Source organism: Fukomys damarensis, unplaced genomic scaffold (genome assembly GCF_012274545.1).
Source record: "Fukomys damarensis isolate Sample0158 unplaced genomic scaffold, DMR_v1.0_HiC HiC_scaffold_39, whole genome shotgun sequence".
Lineage (NCBI taxonomy): Eukaryota > Metazoa > Chordata > Mammalia > Rodentia > Bathyergidae > Fukomys > Fukomys damarensis.
Window position 1 is genome coordinate 61,906,827 of NW_022900951.1, and position 25,581 is coordinate 61,932,407.

Consider the following 25,581-nt stretch of genomic DNA (forward strand, 5'->3'; position numbering starts at 1 on the left):
TATTCTAGGTCTCTTCTGGATCCAAATGAATTTTTGTATTATTTTTTCTAGTTCTGTGAAATATACTGTTGGAATTTCAATTGGCATCGCATTGAATCTGTATAGCAGTTTTGGTAGTATGGCCATTTTCACTATGTTGATTCTTCTTTCCCAGGAGCAGGGGATATCTTTCCATTATCTTATATCCTCTGCCATCTCTTTTTTCAGAGTGCTGTAGTTTTCATTGTAGAGGTCTTTTGCTTCTTTCATTAGATTGATTCTTAGATACTTCACTTTTTTGGATGCTATTGTGAAAGGAGTTATTTCCTGAATCTCTCTGAGTGCATCTGTTATTTGTGTACATGAAGGCTATTGATTTTTGAATGTTAAACTTGTATCCAGCTACTCTACTGAAAGTGTCATTTAAGTCTAGAAGTCTTTTGGTGGAATTCTTTGGGTCTTCAATGTAGAGTATCATACCATCAGCAAATAATGACAGTTTAACTCCTTCCTCTCCTGTCTTTATTACTTTCATTTCTTTTTCTTTTCTATTTGCTGTGGCTAATGTTTCCAGAAGTATATTGAAGAGGAGTGGTGATATTGGGCCTCCTTGTCTTGTTCCTGGTTTTAATGTGAAGGTTTTCAGTTTTTGGCCATTTAATATGATGTTGGCTGTTGGTTTTTCATAGATAGCCTTTATTAAGTTGAGATATAGATAATCTCTTCCATTTTTTGCAGTGTTTTTTTTATCATGAATGGGTGTTGAATTGTGTCAAATACTTTTTCTGCATCTATTGAGAGGATCATATGGTTTTTGTCCTTGACTCTTTTAAGTAAGTATAGTATATTAAGCTTATTGACTTACGTATTTTGAATCCTTGCATCCCTGGAATAAATCCTCCTTGGTCAGGATGTATGATCTTCTTGATGACCCTGTGTATTCTGTTTGCTAGTATCTTGTTAAGCTAATTTTTTTTTTGAGACAGAGTCTCACTATGAAGTTGAGGCTGACCTGGAACTCACTATGTAGCCCAGGCTAGTCTCAAACTCACAGTGATGCTCCTGCCTCAGCCTCCCGAGTGGTGGGACTACAGACGTGCACCACCATGCCCAGCAAATAGATCTGCTTTTTCTGATGTTATATTAATCTTGATTTATATTTCTTTTTTTTTTTTTTTTTTTTGGGTAGCAGGGGTTGTACTCGGGACCTTGTGCTTGTGAGGCAGGCAGCAGAACCACTGAGCTAAATCCCTGGCTTAGTAAGGATTTTTGCATCTATATTCATCAAGGAGCTTGGCCTGCAGTTCTCTTTTTTGACTGGGTCTTTCCCTGGTTTGGGAATCAAAGTGATACTTGCTTCCAGGAATGAATTTGGAAGTATTGCTTCCCTTTCAATTTCATTGAAAAGTTTAAAGAGTAGTGGCAATAGTTCTTCTCTAAATGTCTTGTAAAATTCAGTGGTGTATCCAGGACCTGGGCTTTTCTTTGCTGGTAAACTTTTAATTACATTTTCAATTTTACTGGTTGTAATTGGGGTGTTTAGAATTTTTTTATCTTCTTTGTTCAACTTTGGTAATTCACAATTATCTAGAAATCTGTCCATTTCTTCTGTGTTTTTCATTTTATTAGAGTACAATTTCTCAAAGTAGGTATTGATGATCCTCTGGATTTCTGCTGGATCTATTGTGGCTTCAGCTTTTTCATTCGTTTCCTTTTTTGTAAAGTGACTGTGCATGGCATTGTTTTCAGAATTTCCTTTTCATTCTGTTTATTGTTGGTATTTGCAAATACTAATCATTTTTGTATATTGATCTTATATCTTGTTACTTTACTAAAATTAGTTATTAATTCTAAGTGTTTTTTGGTGGAGTTGAGTCTTCTATGTAGAGGATCATGTGATTTGCAAATAATGATAATTTGAGTTCTTCCTTTCCCATATGTGTTTGTTTTGTTTCTTTCTATTCCCTAATTGCTCTGAATAATGTATCAAGTACTATGTTGAATAACAGAGATGATAGTTGACATCCCCATCTTGTTTCTGATTTTAGGGGGAGTGCTTTTGGTTTTTCCCCATTTAGTATGTTGCTGGCAATTGATTTGTCATAAATAACCTTTATTATATTTAGGCATGATCCTTTTATGCCTGTATTTTTCAAAGTTTTAACATGAAGGGGTGTTAGATTTTGGCAAAAGCTTTTTCTGGGTCTATTAATATGACCATGTGTTTTTTGATCTTGCTCCTGTTTATGTGATGCATTACAGTTATAGATTTACATATGTTGAACTATCCTTCCTTCTCTGAGGTGCAACTGACTTGATCATGATGTATGATGTTTTGGTAATGAATTGCATTCTATTTGCTAATATCTTTTGAACATTTTCCATCTATGTTCATTAAGGAGATCGGCCTATAGTTTTCTTTTTAGTTGGGTCTTTATCTGGTTTTTGGGTTAGGATGATACTGGCTTCCATAAAAGAATTTGAGAGTACTTCATCCCTTTCAATTTCTTTAAAGAACTTGAGGAGTATTGGTGTTGTAACATCCTTAAAGATTTTGTAAAACTCAGCTGTGAATCCATCAGGTCCCGGGCTTTTTAATTTGGTAGATTCTTTATTACTGAGTTAATTTCATTTGTTCTTAAGCACATTTATGTCTTCTTGGACTAGTTTTTGTAGTTTGTATGTGTCTAGAAATCTGTGCATTTCTTCAAAATTTGCTAATTTGTTGGAATATAATTTTTCCAAGTAGTTACTGTCTTCTGGATTTTGACAGTGTCTGTTGTGATTTCACCTTTGTTATTTGTAATTGCATCGATATGATTCTTTTTTCTTTCTCTTGGTGAGTCTTGCTAAGGGCTTGTCTATTTCATTTATTCTTTTGAAGAACCAGCTCTTTGATTTGTGGATTTTTTTACAGCTTTTTAAGTCTCAATTTCATTGATTTCTGCTCTCATCTTTATTGCCTCCCTCCTTAATTTCAGTTTGGGGCTGGTTTGTTGTTGGTTCTCAAGTATCTTAAGATTTCTCATAAGGTTATTTCTTTGGCCCTGCTTTATTTTCCTAATGCAAGCATTGATTTCAATGTACTTTCCTCTTGGAACTGCTTTCATAGTGTCCCAGAGGTTTCATTGAGTTGTACAGTCATTGTCATTGACTTCCAGTCATTTTAAAATTTCATCTTTGATTTGTTCTATGACCCATTGGTTGTTGAGGAGTATGCTGTTATTTTCCAGGAGGTTCTGTCTTTTTCAAAATTTCTTCTGTCATTGATTTCTATTTTCATTCAACAGTGGTTAGGTAATATGCATAGTGTGATTTCAATTCTTTTATATTTACTTAAGCAGACTTTATGGACTAGTATGTGACTTATTTTGAAAAAGTACCATGTGCTACTGAAAAGAAGATATACTCTGCCATAATACTCTGTATATATCTATTAATTCCATGTATTTGAGGGTGTGGTTCTGCTCTGAAATTTCTATATTAGTTTTTTTTTTTTTTTGGTACCGGGGATCAAACTTGGATCCTTGTGCTTGCAAGGCAGGCCACCGAACCACAGAGATAAATCCCCATCCCTGTTTATTAGTTTTTTATTTAGTTTATCTGTCTCTTTATGAAAGTGGGGTGTTAAAATCCCCAACTATGATTCTGTTATGCTTATTTATTTATTTATTTTTGGTACCGGGGATAAACTCAGGTCCTTGCACTTGCAAGGCAGGAGGCAGAACTGCTGAGCTAAATCCCTGGCCCTTGTTAATGCTTATTTAATCTTTTAATTTCAATAGTTTTTGTTTCATGAAGATAGGTGCTCCAATATTTGGTGCATATAGGTTTATCAGTGTTATCTCTTCTCATTGAATTGTTCCTTTAACCAGTATGTAATGACCTTCTTAATCCCCTCAAATCCATTTTAACTTGAAGTTTACCATGTCTGATATAGAATTACTACCCCTCCTTGTTTTCTGGATCCTGGTGAATGGAATATTGTTTTCCATCCTTTCATTTTCAGTCTTTGAATATCTTTTTGCATTAGATGAGTTTCTTGAATGCAACAGATTGTTGGATTAGGTTTTTTTTTTTTTTAAATCTAGTCTGCTAGTTTATGTTTTAATGGGAGAGTTGAGACTGTTAATATTGAAATATTACTGAGATATGGTGGTTATATACTATTGTTACCTTCTTTATCTGTTGGTAAATCATTTGTTTTACTTTTGCTTTGTTTTGGTTGTTATTTTATCTCTTTATCTACTGATTTCACTAGTTTCCTCTGTGTTTTTAGGTGCATCCAATCTGTTTCTGTTGAGAATATTTTTGAGTATTTTATCTAGAGCTAGTTTAGCACTCATAAATCTTTTGAGATGGTGTTTTTCATGGAAATACCTTATTTCTCCATCTAGTTTGAAGAATAGCTTTGCTGGGTAAGTTAATCTTGGTTTGAAGTTATTTGCTCTTAGGGCTTGAAATACTTCACTCCAAGCCTTTCTGGTATTCAGGGTTTGTGTTACAAAATCTGCTGTGATTGTAACTGTTTTACCTTTATCTGTGATGTTTTTTTCTTTTAGCTGCCTTTGAAATTTTGGGTTTTTGCTGGATATCAGTGGATTTAATGAAGGTATGCCTTAGTGAACTCCTTTCATAATTGTTTGTTCTATAAGCATCAGTTACTTATATTTAAAAAATCTTTTCTTATGGAAGTTTTCTGTAAGCATGTTGGTGAATCCATCTGTGCAATATTCTAGGTTTCCTATAACTCTGATTAGTCTTACATTGTTCTTGTCATCTAGTAGCTACTGGATAGTCGTCTCTTGTTCTCTTATTTTCTTTTTGGCTTCTTTGAGCTCTTTATCATATTTTACTATTTTGTCCTTAATATCAGATACTCTGTTTTTATGATGGTCATTTCTGGAATGTATGAATTCAGTACTGTTTTTTATTTCAGGTATTTCTGTCTGGCATCTTTTTGAGAATGCTATCTTTGTTGAATCTGTCATTCAAATTTTGGACTGTTTTGCTTAGCTCGTCACGTGTTTTACTTATTTCCCTGAAGTTCACTAGGGACATATTGAGTGTAATTTTTTGGTTCATTTCCTCTTTGAACTCATCTATTTTCTTTATGCCTCCTAAGAAATATTCATAGAGTTCTGCTATCTAGTATTTGTTTTCTTCTCCCTTTGTAACTCATTGCTCTGTCTTGGGGGAGATCAGGAGGTGAGGAGATCTTTTATTTTCTTTCTTCCCTATTCTCCTTCTTGTATCTCTCTCTCTCTCTCTCTCTTTCTCTCTCTCTCTCTCTATCTTTAACAATTATACGTGTCCCCCTCTTTTTTGTCTTCTCTTTTTGAGGGGTGGTGGTGGTTACTGCAAGTTAGGGACTATAGAAGTGAGAAGCGCATATGAAGATGTTGCTTCCCCATGAATAATTTTCAGTTTTGTACATCCAGTTGTAGTATTTAGTCCTTCAGTTATTTACTTTAATTCTTTTGACTCTGTCCCTATGTTTTGTTGCAAGAATTGCTTTGATGTATAACAATATCAACAGATTCAGTCTTATAATATTTATATATGATAGTCCTTGCAGTTACTCTTCCCACTTTTTTTTTTGTACCAGGGATTGAACTTGGGACCTTGCACTTGCAAGGCACACAGTGGAACCACTAAGCTAAATCCCCAGTCCCTTCCCCACTTTTATTTTCTAAACACCTGTTAAATCAGAGCAAATGAAAACAGGAATATACAAGAGTAACCACGTAATACACTCATGAAACCATAAAGGAGCATAACCCCATTTTGCTAAATAAGTCAAGAAACACACAAAAACTTAGATTGATAAAATGTCTGATGGGAATACAGATTAGATATTCCAATGAGCTATTGGATATATGATTCCCAAGTAGCTTCTTTGCCAGATAGTCTGGGTGTTCACACCCCAATTACCACTACGATCTCTCCTCTGCAAAACTGGAGATAACTCAAACTCAGGGTCTCTTTCTGCGAGGTTGCAGGCATTTTTGAATAATTTCATCCATTCTGAGTTCTTGGGTTAGAAACTCTTGCTGTCCTTTTCCTGGGTGAGATGGTGAATTGGGCAGACAAGTTCACTGGCATTAAATTATCCACTGAGTCAGTATTATTCCTGTGGGATCAATTCAATCACAGCAGTAATAGGCTAATCTGTTTCAGTCGTGTGTATCAGGGCTAGTTGAGAAATAACATACTATGATGCCCTGGTTTGGTTCTCCCTTTAGCAATAGGAACACGATGCCAGTGTGAGCCTCCAATCCTGGATAACTCAGGCTGAATATGGTGCGTGGGTCTGTGATCACCAGTCCCTGCCTTTCTCCAGGACTTACCCCAATGTGCTATCTGCCAACAGTCTTCAGTGACCATCTTTTCCTCATCAACTGTGGTACCTTGACAGTATGAAGTCACCAGAGGGCTGCTCTGGGATTGAAGTTCAAACTCACAGCCTTTTACCACAGTGTCTTCCTAGCCTGTTCCTGCATTGTACTACTGTGTCCTGAGATGCTTTCAATGCAGTCTCACCGCCTGTTACTACTGGAAGGTTTCTCAGAAATCAGAGACTCATATTCTTCCTGCCGTCTCCAACTCCAGAATTCAAACCCCTTGTCCTGGAGAAACTGAGCTGCTGGAACTCACTCCTCCACCATCTTGTCCTCTTTCCTCTGTATTTCTTGTTGATGTTCTCTGACTCTCTCTGATGTGGTTCTTCCTCTACTCAGCCACGTTGGATGTTCCAATATTGAATATAGTGTGGAATACAGTTGTGTGTAGATTTCGTCAGGGACCAGCCTGTGGGGGCTGTTTGTCCCAGAGAACCTAGATCTGGTTTCTCTTTTTAAAAAAATTAATTTTATTGCTATGTTTTAGGTATACAATATAATGATGTTCATCATTGGAAGTTTGTACGTTTTTATAATCTATCTTGGTTCGTATTTTTCCCCATTCCCCTGCTCTCCCTTCAACCCCTCCACCCCTCCCCATCTACAAATACTTTGTTTCCATTTTTTAAATTTTCTCATATTAATTCCGTTCCCTTCTTTTCTTTCCCCTCCCCCTCCCCCTCCCCCTTCCTTTTTTTTTTCAACCCCTCCACCCCTCCCCATCTACAAATACTTTGTTTCCATTTTTTAAATTTTCTCATATTAATTCCGTTCCCTTCTTTTCTTTCCCCTCCCCCTCCCCTTCCCCTTTGCCCTTTTTCTTCCTATTTCATATTATCTATTATGGCTTTTGATCCTTATTTACTCTTTAAGTTTCTCATACCAGAGGAATTATAAGGTATTTACATATGTGTCCTATTTATTTCACTTAAGAGTATTGCCTCATTAATAGGACACACATATAAATACTGAATATCGTCTCTGATGTGAAAAGCTAAAAGTATAAATAAGGTTCAAATTGTATAAGTAATGATGTGAGAGAGGAAGGAAAGGGCTAAAGGAGTAAGGGAAGTGGGAAGGGTAGGAGAAAGGAAGGAAGGGAAAAGAAAAAATATGAGAAAAGGGAAAAAATGGAAACAAAGTATTTGTAAATAGGAAAGGGTGGAGGGGTGAAGGGAGGGTAGGGTTGTGGGGAAAAAATAGGAACCAAGATATGTCATGTAAAGGTACAAGTTCCTAATAATGAATTTAACTGTACTGTACACCTAAAAAGTACCAAAAAACTCAATGAAAGAAAAAAAAAGTATCATCGATTTAGCTACAAATGTCTCTAATTTCTCATTCTTTATGGCTGAGTAGTACTTGATTTTATTAAAAAAACACGTTTTCTTTATCCAGTCTCCAGTTGATGGGCAATTGAGCTGTTTCCAAGTTTTAGCTATTACAAACTATGCTGCTATGAACATGGGTGCATGTATATTGCTGTTGTACGATTCTTTTAATTCTTTTGGGAACAGGGGTATAGCTGGGTCAAATGGGACTTCCAATCCTAGTTCTTTGAGGTATCTCCATACTGATTTCCACAGTGAAAATCAGTGGTTGCACCAGTCTACACTCTGAGCAACAGTGAAGAAGTGCTCCTTTTTCCGCACAGCCCCAAAAGCATTTGTTTTTGATGACCAGTAATGTTGAACATTCTTTCATATGCTTCTTTGCTATTTCTGCTTCTTCTTTTTTTTTCCTTTTTTTGTACCGAGATTGAACGCAGGTCCTTGTGCTTGTGAGGCAGGCAGCAGAACCACTGAGCTAAATCACCAGCCCTATTTCTACTTCTTTGTCTCATAAATATCTGTTCATTTCAGATGCCCATTTTTGGATTGGGTCTTCTAATTTGGCAGGTTTGATTTTTTAAAAGTTCTTTATATATTTTAGATAGTAGACCTTTGTCTGAGGAATAGCTGGTGAAAATATTTTTCCACATTGTGGGTTGTCTCTTCACATTGTTGGTGGTTTCTCTTGCTGTGAAGAAGCTTTTTAATAGGAAGAGATCCTACTAGTTGATTATTTGTGTTAGTTCACATGCAACTGAGGTATTGTTCATAAAATCTTTTCCTATCCCAATGTCTTCAAGAGTTCTACCTAACCTCTCTTCCAGCCAGTTTATCATTTCTTTGTTAAAATTTAGATCTTTAATCTATTTCAATTTTAGTTTAGTGCATCGTGAGAGACATATGTCTAGTTTCTTTCGTGGGCAAATTGAAACCCAACTTTTTGAGGACCATTTATTAAAGAGGCTATCTTTCTTCTAGCGAGGGTTTTTGGCTCCTTTGTTAAAGATGAAGTGGCTAACTATGTCTGTGGTTGTTTCTCTGTGTTCCAATTTGTTCTACTGGTTATCACTTCTGTTTCTTTGCCAGTTCCATGCTGTTTTTATCACAGTAGCTTTATAGCCTAGTTTCAAGTTGGAGATTGTGATACCCCCTACCTTGCCTTTATTGCCTAGAATTACTTTTGCTATTCTAGGTCTCTTCTGGTTTCAGATGAATTTTTTTTTTTGAGACAGGGTCTCACTATGTAGTTGAGACTGACCTGGAACTCTCTATGTAGCCCAGGCTGGTCTCTAACTCACAGCTATCCTCCTGCCTCAGCCTCCCTCATTCTTGGATTAGAGGCATGTGCCACCATGCCCAGCTCAGATGAATTTTTGATTCTTTACTCAAGGTCCATGAAGTATGCTTCTGGAATTTTAATTGAGATTTCATTGAATCTGTATAGCTATTTTGGCAGTATGGCCATTTTCATTATGTTGGTTCTTCCTACCCAGGAGCAAGTTATGTCTTTCCATTTTCTGATGTCATCTTCAATCTCTTTATTCAGAGTGCTATAGTTGCTCAGAGTAAAGGTCTTTGATTTCTTTCATTAGGTTGATTCCTAGGTATTTCAATTTTATGAATGTTATTGTGAGAGGAATTGGCTGCCCCATTTCTTTCTCGGTGAGTCTGTTGTTCATGTACAGGAAAGCTATTGACTTTTTTGTGTTGACATTGTATCCAACTACTTTACTGAATTTTGTTATTAAGTCTAGAAGACTTTTGTTGGAGTATTTGGGGTGTTCTATATAGAGTGTCATGTTGTCTGTAAATAGTGACAATTTTACTTTATTTCCTATTTTTATTCCTTTTATTTCTTTCTCTTGTGTAATTGCTATGGCTAATATTTCCAAAACTATATTGAACAGGAGTGGTGATAGTGTCCATGTTTGTCTTGTTCCTGATTTTATTGTGAAGGATTTCAGATTTGACAATTTTTTTCATAGATGTCTTTTATCAGATTGAGGTAGAGACCATCTATTCCAATTTTTATCATGAGTGGGTATTGAATTTTGTTGAACACTTTTTCTGCATCTGTTGAGATGATCCCATGCTTTTTGTCTTTTGCTCTATTTATTTGCATATGTTGAACCATCCCTGCATCCCTGGAATGAATCTACTTGGTCCGGGTGTATGATCTTCTTGATGACCTTCTGCACTCTATTTGCCAGTATCTTATTAAGGATTTTTGCATCTATGTTCACTAGTGAGATTAGCTTATTATAGTTCTCTTTTTCAATTGGTCTTTCTCTGCTTTTGGGATCAAGGTGATGCTTGCTTTCAGGAATGAATTAGGGAATATTTCTTCCTTTTCAATTTTATTGAAGAGTTTAAATAGTAGTGGCAGTAGTTCCCCTCTAAATGTCTTGTGGAATTATCAGCGAAGCCATCAGGGTCTGGGCTTTTCTTAGTTGTAAAGTTTTAATTATATTTTCAATTTCATTGATTGATATTGGGTTGTTTAGAATTTTTAGGTCTTCTTTGTTCAACTTTGGTAATTCATATGTATCTAGGAATCTGTCCATTTCTTCTGTATTTTCTAGTTTATTAGAGTACAGAGTCTCAAAGTAGGTATTGATTATCTTCTGGATTTTTGCTGCATCCATTGCAACTTAACCTCTTCTATTCCTAATTGCATGGATTTGGGCCTTTTCTTTCCTTTTTTTTGATAAGGCTAAAGGTTTGTCAATTTTTTTTATTTTTTAGAATAGCCAACTCTCTCCTTCATTGATTTTTTTATATCATACTTTCGTTTCTATTGCATTGATTTCTGCTCTGATCTTTATAATTGCCTCCTTTGTATGAGCTTTGGGTTTGTCCTGGTCTTCTTTTTCTAGAAGTTTGAGGTTCAGAATCAAGTTGTTTAACTGAGCTAATATAAATATTCACTGCTATGAATTTTTCTTATAAGATTGCTTTTGTTTTGTCCCATAGATTTTGATATGTTGTATTGACATTGTCATTTAATTGTAGAAACTGTCTGATTACTTCTTTAATTTCTTTTGTGACCAGCTGGTTATTCGGAAGTGTGTTGTTCAGTCTCCATGTGTTATTCTTGTGGCTTCTTTTGCTATTGATCCCCAATTTCATCATACTATAATCTGGTATACAGGGAATAACTTCAATTTCTCTGCAATATGTTCTGTGAGTGAGTATGGTCTATTTTGGAGAGTGACCTATGTGCAGCTGAAAAGAGTGTGTGTTCTGATATTGCGGGGTGGAACACTCTGTAAACAGCTGTTAAATTCATTTGTTTAAGACTGACTGAGTTCTAGTGTTTCCTTGTTTAATTTTGTCTAGTTGAACTATCTATTGGTGACAGTGGCTTATTGAGGTCCCCCACTAATATAGTATTAGTTTGTATTGATTTTTCATGTCCATTAGTATTTGTTTTATTTATAAATATTTTATTTTTATCCTACTGAATTTATTGGTACTTTTAAAGTATACAGTACAGTTACATTCATCATTGGGATCTTGTGCCTTTATATGACAGATCTTGGTTCTTATTCCTCTGCCCACCCTTCACCCTCTCCACTCTCCCCTATTTGTAAAGACATTGTTTCCATTTTTTCACTTTTTCATATTATTTCTTGTCCCTTATTTCCCTCCCCCTACCCTTCCCACTTCCCCTATACCTTTAGCCATTTTCTTTCTATTTCACATTATCATTTATACAATTTGGATCTTATTTATATTTTTAGTTTTTCACACCAGATAAACTATTCATTATTTAAATATGTGTGTCCTATTTATTTCACTTATGAGTATGGCCTCAGTATGCATCTATTTTCCTATGAATGACTCTAGTTTCTCATTCTTTATGGCTGAGTGGTATTGCATTTTATAGAAAAACCACATCTTTATCCAGTCTCCAACTGATGGGCAATTGGGCTATTTCAAAGTTTTAACTATTACAAACTGTGCCACTATAAACATGGGTGTGCGTATACCATGCTGGTATGATTCTTTTAATTTTTTTGGAAAGCTACCCAACAGAGGGATAGCTGGGTCAAATGGGACATCTAATTATAGTTCTTTGTGGTATATCCATATTGATTTCCACAGTGGTTGCACCAGTCTGCATTCCCACCAAAAATGGAGAAGGGTTCCTTTTTCCCCACAACCCTGCCAACATTTGTTATTGGTTGATTTCTTGATAGCAGCCATTCTTTGTGGGATGAGGTGGAACCTCAGTGTTGTTTTCATCTGCATCTCTCGAATGACCAGTGATGTGGAACATTTTTTCATATATTTATTTGCTGCTTTTACTTGATTGTTTGTGAAAGGTCTGTTCATTTCAGATGCCCATTTTTAACTGTGTCTTTATATTTGAGGGTCCTGATTTTTTTGAATTTTTTATATATTGTCGATAGCAGTCCTTTGTCTGAGGAACAGATGGTAAAAACATTTTTCCCATGTTGTAGGTTGTCTCTTAGCTCTGTTGGTGGTTGCCTTTGCAGTGAGAAGCTTTCTAATATGATGAGATCCCAGTTGTTGATTCTTTGTGCTAGTTCCTATGCTACTGATGATTTGTTCATAAAGTCTTTACTATGCCAATGTTCTCAAGAGTTCTACCTAACTTATCTTCCATCACAATTAAATTTTCTGTTTTAATATTTAGATCTTTAATCCACTTGGATTTTAGTTTAGTGCATGGTGAAAGATAAGGGTCTAGTTTTAGTCTTTGGCAGGTTGAAATCCAATTTTTCCAACACAGTTTATTAAAGAGGTTATCTTTCCTCTAGTGAGGATTATTGGCTCTTTTGTTAAAGATGAGGTAACTGAGTACATCTAGAGTTATTTCTATATCTTCCAATCTATTCCACTGATCCTCAGGTTCTTTTCTTTGCTATACCATGCTGGTTTTATCACAGTGGCTTTGAAGTACAGTTTCAAGTTCAGGATTGTGATACCCCCTGTTATGTCTCTCTTGCCTAGAATGGTTTTTGCTATTCTAGGTCTCTTATGGATCCAAATGGGTTTTTGGATTATTTTCTCTTGTTTTGTGAGATATATCATTGGAATTGCAGTTGGGAATGCATTGATTCGGTATAGCAGTTTTAGTAGTATACCATAGTAGTATGGTCATTTTCACTATGTTGATTCTTCCTACTCAGGGGCAGGGGATATCTTTCCATTTTCTTATATCATCTTCGATCTCATTTTTCAGAGTGTTGTATTTTTCAGTGTAGGGTTTCTATTTTTCAGTGTAGAGTTCTTTTGACTCCTTCATTAGATTTATTCCTAGATACTTCATTTTTTTTGGATGTTACTGTGACAGGAATTGTTTCCCTAATTTCTTTCTCAGTGAGTCTGTTATTTGTGTACAAGAAGGCTATTGATTTTGAATGTTGCCCTTGTGTCCAACTCCTCTGCTGAAAGGGTCACTTAAGTCTAGAAGTCTTTTGACAGAGTTTTTTGGGTCTTCAATGTAGAGTATCATATCATCAACAAATAATGACATTTTAACTTCTTCCTTTCCTATCTTTATTGCTTTAATTTCTTTCTCTTGTCTGTATTGAACAGGAGTGGTGATAGTGGACATCCTTGTTTTATTCCTGATTTTAGCATGAAGGTTTTCAGTTTTTGGCCATTTAATGTGACTTTGACTGTTGGTTTTTCATAGATAGTCTTTATCAGGTTGAGATAAATACCATCTATTCCAATTTTCTGCAGAATTTTTATCATGAATAGAGGTTGAATTGTTGAATGCTTTTTCTGCATCTATTGAGATGATCATATTGTTTTTGTCCTTGACTCTGTTAATATAGTATATTACATTTATTTATTTATGTACGTTGAACCATCCTTAAATCCCTGGGATAAATCTGACTTGTTCACGGTGTATGATCTTCTTGATGACCCTCTGTATTCTGTTTGGTAGTATCTTATTAAGGATTTTTTCATCTATATTCATTAAGGAGATTGGCCTGTAGTCCTCTTTTTTGGTTGGGTCTTTCCCTGATTTTGGAATCAAAGTAGTGCTTGCTTCCAGGAATGAATGTGGAAGTATTGCTTCCCTTTCAATTTCATTGAAAATTTTAAAGAGCAGTGGCAGTAGTTGTTCTCTAAATGTCTTGTAGAATTCAGCAGTGAAACCATCAGGCCCTGGACTTTTCTTCATTGGTACACTTTCAATTCCATTTTCAATTTCACTGATTGTACTTGGTGTGTTTAGATTTTTTTTTAATCTTTGTTCAACTTTGGTAATTCATAAGTAACAAGAAACCTGTCCATTTCTTCTGTGTTTTCCATTTTATTAGAATATATGTTATCGAAGTAGGTATTGATGATCCTCTGGATTTCTGCTGGATTTGTTGTGGCTTCACCTTTTTGATTCCTAGTGGCATGGATCTGAGCCTTTTCTTTCCTTTTTTTGATAAGGTTGGCTAAGAGTTTATCAATTTTATTTATTCTTTCAAAAAACTAACTCTTCGATTCATTTAGTTTTTGTATTGTTTTCTTATTTTCCATTGCACTGATTTCTGTTCTTATCTTTATAATTTCCTCCCTTATATGAGCTTTTGGTTTTTCTTGCTCTTCTTTTTCTAGGAGCCCAAGATTCATCATTAGGTTATTTATTTGAGCTCACTCTATTTTCCTAGAGTGGACATTCACTGGTATGAATTTTCCACATAGATCTGCTTTCATTATGTCCCATAGATTCCTGTATATTGTATTGGGATTATCATTTATTTGTAAAAGCTCACTGATTTCTTCTTCAGTTTCTTCTGTGACCCATTGATTGTTCAGGACAGTGTTGTTCAACTTCCATGTGTTCATGTAGTTCTTGTGGTTTCTTATGTTATTGATTTCCAGCTTAATTGCACTATGTCTGATAATATACATGGGATAACTTTGATTCATTTGAATTTATTTCGACATGTTCTATGAGCTAATATGTGATCTGTTTTGGAGAATGACCCATGTGTAACCAAAAAGAATGTATATTCTGATTTTGTGGGGTGGAACACTATATAGACGTCTATTAAGTCCATTTGTTCAAAAGCTTGGTTCAGTTCTACTATTTTGTCATTAATTTTTTTGTCTAGATGATCTGTCTCTTTGTGATAGTGGGGTATTTAGGTCCCTCAGTACAACTGTATTAGCGCTTATTTGGTTTTTCATGTCCCTTAATATTTGTTTTGTATAGTTGGGGGCATTTGAATTTGGTGCATATATATTTATGATTATCACCTCTCACTCCTGGATTATTCCCTTTACAAGGATGTAGTGGCCTTATTTATCTTACTTAATCAGTTTTGGTTTGAAATTTACTTTGTCTGTGAATAAGTTAGTTACCCCTGCTTTTTACTGGGCTCTTCTTGCATCAAAAACTGTTTTCCATCCTTTCACTTTCAGTCTATGGGCTTCTTTTGAACTAGGTATATTTCTTGTATACAACATATTGTTGGATTTTGCTTCTTAATCCATTGTGCCAGTCTATATATTTTGATTGTTGAATTGAGGCCATTGACATTGATACTTATAACTGATATATATTGACTTATAATTGTCATGTTATTGTCCAGTTGTTAGCTCTTTTAAATTTTTTCCCTGTTTAGTTTCTTCCTTGCCTAATTGATTTTTTCTTTTGGGCCTCACGGTGTTATGACCTTCATTGTCTTTTTTAGCATATTGTTTAGACTTGTTTGGAGTGCTGGTTTGGTATTCATGATGTTTCTCAAGTGTTCTTTGTCATGGGAGTATCTTATTTCCCCATCCATTTTAAAAGAGAGTTTTGTAGGATACATCCATCTAGGTTGGAGCTGTTTTTCTTTTAGGTCTTGAAATACCTCACTCCAGGCTCTCCTTGACCTGGTGGTTTGTGTTGAAAAGTCTTCTGTGATTCTGTAATTTGTTTCTTTACTCTAACTGCTTGCAGTATTTTGTTCTTCTGTTTGCTTTCTGGGATCCTGACTATTATATGTCTAGTTGTAGATTTTTTTGATCGTGGCTTATCAGGGTCCCATATCCCTCATTTATCTGTATGTCAAATTCTTCCCCTCTATTTTGGAAATTTTTGTCATTAATTCTATGAACAGATTTTAAAGTTTTTTGTAGTTTCTCCTCCTAATTCATGGATTCCTATTAGTCTCATTTTATTCTTCTTTGCATCATCTAGGAGTTGTTGGATAGATTTCTCATGATCCCTTACTGTTTTTAAGAAATCTCTCTTTTCATGGTCACTAACTGCAATCCTATCTTCTATCTTCACATTCATTTATCCTGCTGTCAATGCTTTCAAAAGAGTTTTTAATCTCTTGTTTGAATCTGTTTCATGGATTCCATTTCTTTCCTATGCTGGGCCTTCATGGCTTCTATCATGGTCCTTAGCTCATCTATTTTGTATCAGTTTATTTTCTTGAGTCTCTAATCATGTCTTTCATTGTGCTCACCATCTGTATAGTTATCTGGGAAAATATTTGAATTTTTCTAGAGCCCAATTGATTTGTTATATTACTTCTTGTGCTATGACTTCAGAGTGTCCTGGTGGTTGATTGTCAGACTTTTCCACCTCATTTTCCCTAGAATTTGCTGTTTGTGAACTGGAAGTCTATCTTTGTGCCTTGCTTAAGTGTTTTCTCATTTTTATTTTTGTTTTTGGACTGTCCTTGGTTTAATTCCTGGGTTAGTACTTTGATCTTCTTGATATAGCTGCTCTTTAGGTTTTGAATTTCTAATGACTCGGGGACACTCCCATCTCCATAACATCAGAAAGGACAACTCATTAAATCAATCACAACCTGGCAACACAATTGATATGATCAACAACACAATAGCATCAAGCACAGCTTAGACATTCACCATTTGTGGTAGTTGTTAATCTATCACTTTTAACAGTGTGAATTCAATCAAAATCCAGGACCACCCCAAAATATGTTTATAGTGAGTAATCTCTTCAATATAACAATTTTACCTTTTAGGTTGGGGACTTAGAAGGAGTTTGGAGGAGAAAAATAGGTAAAAGAATAGGAGAAGTTTTCATGTGAAGCCAGAGAACACAGAATGATCACACAAACGCTATGAAACTTGAAGTCAAGAGGAAAAGACAGTGCAAGAACAAATATAAGAATATATCAATTTAACAGTAATAGGGAAGCTATACATTGTACTCACTTTCCTTTTAAACTAATGACCATTGAGTGAAAAGAAAAGAGAAGCGAAAAGGAAAAGTAAGAAGAAATCTGAATTAGGATAGGAAGAGGAACAATAAGGGAGACGAAGAATAACTTGGGCAAGCAAGAAACTAAGCTAGAAAAAGAAGAAAAAAAAGGAAGAATTTTCAGAATGGGAAAAATGAAATTTTAAAAATAAAAATTAAAAATAGGAAAAGAAAGAAAAAAAATTGAAGAGCCTCTTTCAGTGTGTATCTCTCCTGTCACAATAGACAATGTGGGTGGCAGTGTGCAGAACTGAGCCAATTAGTCTCAGCTAGCCAAAGGCAGACCCCTGAGATTCAGGCTGAATTCTGGTTGCAAGGCCCAAGTTGGGCTTTCTGACCTCCTATAGGGTTGAACTCTGCAAGGTTCTACTGCAGGTTGCAACTCCCCTTCCTCTGAAGATAGTCCAAGTTCTGTTTTAAGGTGGTGATCTGCCCAACTTACCAACTATGGAGGTATGATTTGCCTTTATTGCTGTTGTTCACTTTTGTTGTATATTCTGGAGCTGAGTGACATGGCCTTTATGACCACCTGTGTCTCTGCAGTGTGATCCAGGTTCTTCAGAATGTTTTGGAGTGCTGGTTTGATGGTCATGAGTTTCTTCATTTTTTTTTGTCATAGAAGTATCTCATTTTTCCAAGTTTGAAAGATAGTTTTGTGGGGTACATCCATCTGGGTTGATGTTGTTTTCTATTAGGGCTTGAAATATTTCACTCCAAGCTATCATTGACTTAAGAATTTGTGTTGAGATGTTTGCTGTGATTCTAATGGGCTTTCCTTTATATGTGATTTCTATAACAGATTTTAATCTTCTGTTTTTGTGTTGAATTTTTGGAATCTTGACTAGTCTATGTCTTGGTGTAAATGTTTTTGATCATGGCTAATTGGCATTCTGTATGCCTCACTTATGTGTATGTCAGATTCTTTCTCCATGCTTGGGGAGTTTTCTGTCATTTCTTTTTCAAACACTTTGTTTTTTTAACATTTTTTTGGTGGTATCTCCTGCTTTGTCATGGACTCTGACCAATCTTATGCTATTCTTTGTATTATGTAGATGCCATCCCAACAGTATGGGATTATTTTTCATGGTCCCTTGCTGGTTTTATGAAATCATTCTTTTGATGGTTGCTAACTACAAACCTGTCTTCTATATCTGATATTCTGTTCTCACATTAATTCATTCTTCTGTACATAGTTTCAGTAGAATTTTTAATCTGGATATCTGGTTGAATCAGTTTTGTGGATTCCATTTTTTTTCCTATTTTGGGCATTCATTCATTAAAAATATCTGTTGCTTCTTCTTCTTCTTCTTCTTCTCCTTCTTCTCCTTCTTCTCCTTCTTCTCCTTCTTCTTCTTCTTCTTCTTCTTCTTCTTTTCTTTTTTTTTTGTGGTACTGGGGATTGAACTCAGGACCTCATGCTAGTAAGGCAGGCACTGGAACCACTGGCCTAAATCCCCGGCCCGGTTAAAAATATCTGTATCCACTCTGGATTTGCTACAGATGTTCTTCATTATGGTCATCATTTCTTTAGTTATCTGAGAAATTATTTCTAATTTGATTTTCTCTAGATGTCGCTCATCTGCTTTGTTACTTCTACAGTTATCACTTCAGAGAGTTCAGTTGTGTGGCTTTCAAATTCTTTCACCTCACCACCCCCTGGTTTTGCCATGGGTGAACCAGGATTCTGTGATTGCATCTCATGTCTTCTCATTTAAAAAAATCATTTTCTGGGCCAGGTATGGTGGCACACACCTGTAATCCCAGCATTTGGGAGGTTGAGGCAGGAGGATTGCTATAAGTTCGAGACCAGCCTGGGCTACATAGTGAGTTCCAGGTCGGTCTCAACTATACAGTAAGACCCTGTTTCAAAAAAACAAACAAACAAAAATCATTTTCTGCATGGATGCTTGTAAATTGCTCATTATAGGTAGTTTTATTGTGGGTATTTAGAGCTCTTTAGGAAATGACTATTTTTCTGAGATGTTTTCCAGGTGTAGCTGGCTTGTGGCTTTTGAGTGTTGCAAGATTTTATCTCTTCAATTTATTTGGGGTGATAAATTTGCTGCCTATTTTGCCTCGCTCCTGGTCTTTTGGTACTAGCCTATAGTATAGTTTATAACCCTCAGGCAATCTCAGTCTTGGCATACAAGTAAGAACAACTGATTAGAACAAATATATCACCTTCACTAAAGTAGTACAATTGGTAATAAAAATAGCCTCAAATATAGCCTAGAAAATGACATACTGTGACAATTAATTTGCCACATTTAAATGTATGAAAAAGGTTTGTAGTTATATAACAAAATCTAAAACAAAGTAGAAAGTTATATACACAGTAAATATCCACTCGATAGAGCAATTTTACGCTTATGGGGGAATATTTAAAAGGGGTAAAAAGGAAAAGTAGAAAAATAGAAGAAGAGAGATTAGAAGCAAGAATGAAGGACAAAGAAAGACTGTGCCAGCTTTGGGAACCTAATGAAAAAAAAACAGGAGGGAAAGAAAGGAGGAAGAAACAGAAACAAGAACAGAATAAAACATAAAAAAAACCCTATAAACAATGTTCACAGTTGTATAAAAACAGGAACAAAGAAGAAAGAAAAAAAACAGCAAGAAATGAAAAACAATGTCCATTTCTGGGCCTGTCTCTGCTGTCACTGTTACAACAAAGGGACAGACAGAGCCCAGATCCATGCTGGTTGATTCAGCAAGCCATTAGTAGACTTTTGGCTGCATGACAGCAGTTCTGTACATTCTTTCTTTTCATTTTTTTTTCTTTATTCACTGTTTCTTGGTATATTTTAGGTATACAATATGATGACATTTGTCGTTGGGAATTTGTACATTTACATGATATATTTTGGCTCTTAATTTTTCTCCATTCCCCTGCCCTCCCTTCAACCCCTCCACCCCTCCCTATTCACAGAGACATTGTTTTTGCTTTTTCCTTTTCTCATATTTATTCCTTTCCCTTCTTTCCTTTTCCTTACACCTCTCACTTCCCCTTCACCTTTGGACCTTTTTTTCCTATCTTACATTACCAATTATTCATTTTAATCCTTATTTACATTTTCAGTTTCTCACACCAAAGAAACTTTGGTATTTACACATGTATGTCCTATTTATTTCACTTAAGAGTATCACCCCAGTGTGCATCTCTTTAGCTATGAATACCTCTTTTTCTCATTCTTTATAGCTGAGTAGTACTCCATTTTATAAGAAACAACATTTTCTTTAGCCAATCTTCAGTTAATGGGCAATTGGGCTCTTTTCAAGTTTTAGATATTACAAACTGTGCTGCTATAAACATTGGTGCACATATATAGTTGTGGTATGATTCTTTCAATTCTTTTTTTTTTTTTTTGAGACAGGGTCTCACTTTGTAGTTCAGGCTGGCCTCAAATTCATGGTAATCCTCTGCCTCTGCCTCCTGAGTGCTGGGATTACAGATGTGAGCCACCATGCCCGGCTGATTCTTTTAATTCTTTTGGGAAGATTCCCAGCAGGGGAATAGCTGAGTCAAATGGGACCTTTAATCCTAGTTTTTTGAGTTATCTCCATACTGATTTCCACAGTAGTTGTACCAGTCTGCACTCCAACCACCTGTGGAGAAGGACTCTTTTTTCCCTACAGCCCCACCAGCTTTTGTTTTTGGTTGATTTCTTGATAGCAGCCATTCTTTCTGGGGTGAGGTGGAATCTCAGCATTGTTTTCATTTGCATCTCTCAAATGACCAGTGATGTTGAACATTGTTTCCTATGTTTATTTCCTGTTTCTACTTCTTTGTCTGAGAAATGTCTGTTCATTTCAGATGCTCATTTCTGGATTGGGTCTTTAAATTTGGGAGGTCTGATTGCTTAAAATTCTTCATATATTCTAGTTAATAGACCTTTGTCTGAGAAGCAGCTGGTGAAAACATTTTTCTTAACTGTGGGTTGTCTCTTCATACTATTGGTGGCTTCTCTTGCTGTGCAGAAGCTTTTTAATAAGATGCAATCCAAGTTGTTGATTATTTGTGCCAGTTCTCATGTAATTGAGGTTTTCTTCATGATATCTGTCCTATACCAATGTCTTCAAAAGTAATACCTAACCCCTCTTCCAGCCAGTTTAGTGTTTCTGTTTTAATGTTTAGAATGTTAATCCATTTCAATTTTAGTTTAGTGCATGGTAAGAGATATAGGTCTAGTTTTAATCTTTGGCAAGTTGAAACCCAATTTTTCCAGCACCATTTATTAAAGAGGCTATCTTTCCTCCTGTGAGGGTGTTTGGCTCCTTTGTCAAAGATGAGGTGGCTGAATATGTTTGAGGTTGTTTCTGCATCTTCTAATCAGTTCCACTACTCCTCAGGTCTGTTTCTTTGCCAGTAACATGCTGTTTTTATTACAATAGCTTTGTAGTATAGTTTCAAGTTGGGGATTGTAATATCCCCTACCATGTCTTTTTTTCCTAGAATTGCTTTTGCTATTCTAGGTCTTGAAGTTGTTCTTTAAAGGGGTAATAGAATTATTTATTAAGTTGAATTCCTCTTTGCTAAGATTAACTGTGGAAAGAAGAATCTTCTTTATGTGGGATGTGAGACATTATTTTTCAATCTTTAATTTTATTTTCTGTGTACTCAAGAAACCATTAAGCTTTCATGTTAAGAGTATGAAAATAAAACTTAAAAATTCAAATAGTTTTGGGTATTTAGGAACAAACATGATACTTGTGCAACAGTAAAACTTTAGTTTAGATATTTATTTGAATAGCCAATAACATAACTTTCTGTGCCAAAATAGTTGTTTTCCATCAGGATAGTTTAGTTTTGTTCAATTTCTGAGAGCACTAATGACAAGCAAAGTATTTCCTAAAGTGACTAGTTATCAAGAAAATCCGTTGGGAGTTGGGGGAAGGGCCGGGCCCGGAGGCGGAGGGGAACCGGAGTGCTTGGGGCGAGGAGAATACAATCTCCACACGCCAGGGGAGAACCTCGTCCTGATTCCCAAGCCCCGGCCTTTCTCCATCCCAACCTGCAGCCTGCTTCTCCAGGGCAAGACACCGCTGACGCCTGCTCCTCCACTTTGGTTGAGCCGCTAGGGCTCAGGAGCCTTGCAGCGCGACCGCAACAAGAAGCCCACAGTTCAGTTTGGTTCTACTTTGCGTGAGAGAGGAAGTCAAGTGTCCTTTAAAAAGTCCCTTTCAGAATTTATCTCTTAGTGACCGTTAATGTAAGAGTGCTGAAGATAAAGAATATATATTAGAGAAGTTTTTTCTTTTTTCCTTCAAAAATTTTGTTTGGAAGCTTGTCTCCAGTTACTGCTTTACAATCAAGTTTGTTTGCTTCATCAGAAATGTTTTTTACAATCTCAAGAAAAAATATGTCCCAGAAGTTGAGTTTATTATTGCTTGTGTTTGGACTCATTTGTGGAGTGTTGTTACTGCACTATACTTTCCAGCAACATCAAAGCAGTGTCAAGTTACGTGAACAAATACTAGATTTAAGCAAAAGATAGGTTAAAGCTCTTGCAGAAGAAAATAAGAACACAGAGGATGTTGAGAATGGTGCTTCTATGGCAGGATATGCCGATCTGAAAAGAACAATTGCTGTCCTTTTGGATGACAATCTTGCAACGCTTGGTGAAGTTGGAGAACAAAGTCGACTATATTGTTGTGAATGGCTCAGCCACCAACACTACCAGTAGCACTAATGGGAATCTGGTGCCAGTAACCACAAATAAAAGGATAAATGCCTCTGGCAGCATGAGATAGCAGTTGAAGATCACTTTGTGCTGCTGTTTCCACTAAGGAGTATATCCTGTCGCAGAAAAGCTTTTTAATTGCTGGCTAGGAGAGAGTAATACTTTACAATAAAAGCCCAACATATTTTCAAGGAATTTGCTGAATTCATGGAACTCTTAATTCTGTATATAAAATTTTAAGTGTTACTAGTTTGCTTCCAGGCAAGTCTCTTCCATGCTGAACCTTATCCTTAAGGCAACATGGCTGGTGTAGTGAGCAGGTAGATGATCTTTGTGTAAATGTTTTGTGTTTGAGATCAAGCTGAAACAACACTGAAACACGTGGATTTGTTTCCGTAAGATATTTATTTAAGTGCATAACATGTTTTCAGACACTTGGAGAATATTATTACTGAATCATTCTTCTGTCATTTGTTCTCAGTAGATGTAACTGTTCAGCTAAGGCTATTAGAAGATGTGCTTACTTCTAGTACTACATTTTGTTACTCAGATTATGAAGAGAGAAAGGAAGTATAATGTTGAAAGTAATGTTTTGAAATCATGACGCAAAGAACGTCTTCATTTGCAATATCCTTCAAAATAACTGAAGCTTGTATATTTTTTAAAATTACATTTGTAAGAATATAATCTTGAAATGGTAGCAGCCACTGTCTGTAATCTAGTCTAAACATTGGGGGCAATTTAATAATATTAAAATTGTATCTCTAATCTCATACTTAAAATTTTCTTACATATATTCTGAAAAATAAAAATATTTTTATGATGGAATGAAATATAACTATATTCATGATTTTCACATGCATGAATGTTAATTTAAAAGTTTAACCCCTTAGCTGAGTACAGTGTTACCTTCCTGTAATTCCAGCTACTCAGGAGGTTAAGGCAGGAGAATTGAGAGTTCAAGGTCAACCTAGGGAACTCAGTGAGACTTTCTTTAAAAACAAAACTTAATTCATTGAGTGTCTATGCCATAAGGAGAAGCACATGATTTCCACATTTGGGCAATTTTTGCTTTTGTTATATTGGTGGGAGAGACAGGGTCTCAAGGACTTTAGTCAGATGTATATAATACAGGTATTCATGCTGCATAAATTGCTTGGAACATATTACTTTATGTTACATAAGAGTATCCTTTATGGAAATTTGTATTAAATATTCATCTTATATAATGACCGCTTAAGAACATTTAAAATAAATTATGAAGATTGACTATCTTTTTCAGGAAAACAATTACTGTATGCAGCACAGTAAAACCTAATCTTGGGTAATTCTAGTATAGAACAAAGTACACTTTATTTAAATTTTCCAATATATCTGATTGTTGTACGATGCCCTTTATTTCATAGTATTTATTCTCTATAATAACTGCTCAAATGCAGCCAGCTTCTAGATTTAGACTATATCAAATTAATTTTAGATATTATATTGTTCATTATTACAATATGCTACCATTAAGTAGTAGCATTAGTTACAATATTTTGTTAAAATAAGTATGAGAAATATTATTTCATGAAGATAGCTTTCCAAATTTGCCTTCTCTGTACTTTTAAATTAATTATGTACTATTACCAGGTAAAGTTTTGGAATAATTGTTCTCTCTTGATTAGATGTAGACATTTTTGTTTTGTTTTATTTTCAGGGATGAAATAAAATATATTATTTGTTAAAAAAAGGAAAAACCGTAAAGGTCAAGTCTTTGCGGATACAAATTTGAGTGTCACTTGAGCAAGTGTTCCCTGTAAATTTTTTTGACAAAATTTAGGTAGTGAATTTGTACTATGGCTAGAAGTACAGATGGAAATATAGTCTTGTGATTTAGTAGAGTCATCACAGAAGAGATTATATATGATGGGATTGTATGTATTATATATAGTGAAGTAATGAGCAGAGGAAGCTCATTAAAGAGCTCTGGGAGAAGAGGTAAAGAGTAACAGAGTTCTGGGATAGATCAAAGAAAATGTTTTGGATTTGCCTTCTTAAAAACACTGATACTTTTCTATCAGGTAAAGAAGGTCTAATCCAGGTTGTACATATGAAGTAAAAATAGAATAAATGAGCTTCTTTTCCTACTTCTAGTGCTACAGTCCTTACTAAAAAGGCCTCATATGTTTATATTGCTCTGAGATCTAATCTTACCTTTTCAAATTTCTGAATTGTCCACTATTGAGTCAATAATATGTTAGTAAGAGGTAGATATTGAGAGATATGTTTAATTTTCTTAAAAGATCAAGTAAACATTAAAATGAAAATTCAGGTTAATAGCATAAAAATCGGGAGAATTGATAACCAAGAAAACCAAAATTTACAGTGTGAGATGAATATGCAAGACCATTTATATTTATTCTGGAGATTAAAATACAGATTATTCATTTCAGATAAGAAATTATATTTTTATGATATGGAAACCATATTTGCTGATCAAAATAAAAAGTCATGCATATAATGATAGAAAGTATGGGTAGGTGGCTTTATTTGAAAGGACTGTTGTGACCAAAGGCTGTGTGAGAAGATTGGCACCTTAATGCCACTGGATATTATATTGCCATTAGGGCTTACAAACATGAAAGCCTTTCTAATATCAACATTCAAATGTATATACAATGTTTTTAAAATGTTCAGACTGAAATTATAGGCTTTTTACTTCACTTTTTTTTTTTTTTTTGGTATCGGGGATTGAACCCAGGACCTTGCGGTTACGAGGCAGGTGGTGGCACTACTGAGCTAAATCCCCAGCCCTATAGTTAACAATTTTAAGCATGCAGTTTAATTGTCATTTTAAAAATGAATGAAAACTGCTGGGTGAGGTGGCACACGCCTGTAATCCCAAAACTTGGGAGGCTGAGGCAGGAGGATCACTGTGAGTTCAAGACCAGCCTGGGTTACATAGTGAGTTCCAGGTCAGTCTCAACTACATAGTGAGACCC

The 25,581-nt window shown here is 35.4% G+C and overlaps 1 long non-coding RNA gene and 1 pseudogene across 1 annotated transcript in view; both read left to right on the top strand.

Annotated features, from left to right (window-relative positions):
* LOC117284741 overlaps window positions 1-25,581 on the top strand; it is a 40,195-nt gene that overhangs the window by 3,858 nt on the left and 10,756 nt on the right. The window lies entirely within an intron of this gene.
* LOC104874323 lies at window positions 22,250-22,667 on the top strand (annotated as a pseudogene).